The sequence below is a fragment of the Aplysia californica genome, unplaced genomic scaffold (assembly GCF_000002075.1).
Source record: "Aplysia californica isolate F4 #8 unplaced genomic scaffold, AplCal3.0 scaffold00496, whole genome shotgun sequence".
NCBI classification, from domain to species: domain Eukaryota; kingdom Metazoa; phylum Mollusca; class Gastropoda; order Aplysiida; family Aplysiidae; genus Aplysia; species Aplysia californica.
Genome location: NW_004797766.1, coordinates 408,460 through 410,406, shown reverse-complemented (window position 1 = coordinate 410,406; position 1,947 = coordinate 408,460). Strand labels below are relative to the sequence as shown.

Here is a 1,947-nt window from a genome sequence, read left to right as displayed (position 1 = left end):
AGAGAGAGAGAGAGAGAGAGAAATATATATATAGAGAGAGAAGTGGGGAGAACAAGTACGTGGAGGTAAGGAATATAACGGAAAGGCAGGGCCAAAAGGAGGGGGTTACTGGAACGAATAAGGGGTGATTAGTACGTTACGTTGTAAATTTAAGGTCCTTAAAATGGGGCTCGTCGATGTTAAGGCCAGTGAGAATTTTGTGAGACCCCAAGTTCCAAATCCACATTGATTCTCTTTGATTAAAGTTTTTCTTTAGTTGGATACTGAACTATTTCAATACCCTGAAGATGCAAATCGGAGGCTCCATTGTGACCAGGACTGTTGAAATGTTGGCCAACTGGTGTGCTGGAGTTTTTGTGGACTGATTACCTATGGTTATTAAACTTAAACCTAGCTCTAGGTGTGGTGGTAGTTTGACCTACATATTGAGCTGGACAGACTTTACAATATATGAGGTAGACTACATTTTTGGTTTCACAAGTGATGCTGTGGGAAAGTTTTCTTTTAAAGTGGGGGCCTTCTACAAATTTAGTCACTTTCATGTAAGCACATGTTTTTCCATCTAGGTTTTTGACAAGGATAATTTTGAGGCGGGGAACATGGGTTTATCGGAGGGGAGGACGTGGGTGTTACTGCTCTAGTGCGAATGAGGAGATTGGGAGGCTGACGAAGTGCAATCAGAGGAGGGTCGGGGAAACAGGCTTTCATTTTGTCTGATTTTTCCAAGATGCGTTTGCGTTGGCTGTGGATTTTATGTACATTAGGTAGTTTTTGGTGATGAGTTGTGACGAAAAAGGGTCTTTTCTGTTTGGGCTTAAGGGGTTTGTAGGTTAGAAGGGTTGTGCGGTTCAATTTGCTGACTTTCTCGATAATGGGCGTTATAAACATTTTGCGGTACCCACTATAAAGAAGGTTGGCTGTGAATTCCTCTATCCGTTGTTTAAAAGCATTTTTGCGGGAACAAATGCTGCGGAGTCTATGGGCACCACAATAGACCACAAAACGCAATATATGTTTAGGATGGTTTGAAGAAGGTGGGAGGTAACGATTAGAGTCGGTAGGTTTTTTATACAGGTCTACAATGAGAAGGGACATGTCCAGAAAAGAAGTGGACTTATCTGGGCTGGAATAAGTAAAATTTGATGTAGTGGTGCATCTTATTCAGATCAGTGAGAAAATTTTGGGCTGTTTCAGAGCAACCATTGTGCAAGGCGGTAATGTCATCCATGTAACGCAGAAGTACAACTGGTTGGTTGGGAAGAGGGGAGACGTATTTGCGCCAAAATTCAGCCATAAAAATTTTGGCATAAGAGGGGGCTACTGGGGTACCCATCGCTGTGCCAGTCAGCTGGAGAGAATTTTGATTGTTGAATGAAAAATTATTGAGGGTGATGACTAGTTTCAACAGTTTGCAAATTTCCAAAGTTTGACGTGTGTTGTCATGTGAGGGCTGAACGGAACGCCTCAATACCTTCTTGGTGTGGTATGTTGTTGTACATGTTGACAACGTCTATGGCCAAAGTTAGTTTCAGGAGTGAGAATGTTTTCAGAATTAATAGTTTCTATTTTTTAGAGAACGTGGAGGTTTTCTTTCACCCAGTGGGTACCGCAAAAGTTATCATCATCTTCATCATCATCATTGTATAACTAAATAGAAAAGAGTAGAAAAAACTTACTAAGTTTTATTAAAAGTTTTACAGCACTTACAATTTGTCATATAAATGCTAAAGATTAGAGGTGTCACTAGAGATAACATGTATGTAAGAACAGAAGGAGTGATAATGACAATGGGCGTTTGAAAGGAAAGAAGGAGTGATAATGACAATGGACCTTAGACAGGAAAGAAGGAGTTCCCTCCAACCACCCTCTGAGTGTCTTGAGTAATTTATGGTCCATAATAAATATAGATGAAATAAAAACTTTCAGTTACTATAGCATCACAATCTT

General features: G+C 40.3%; 1 protein-coding gene across 1 annotated transcript in view; it reads right to left on the bottom strand.

Moving 5' to 3' along the window:
• Positions 1-1,947, bottom strand: part of LOC101853024 (DNA-binding protein RFX6) — a gene marked incomplete in the record, with an annotated part of 90,512 nt that overhangs the window by 13,128 nt on the left and 75,437 nt on the right.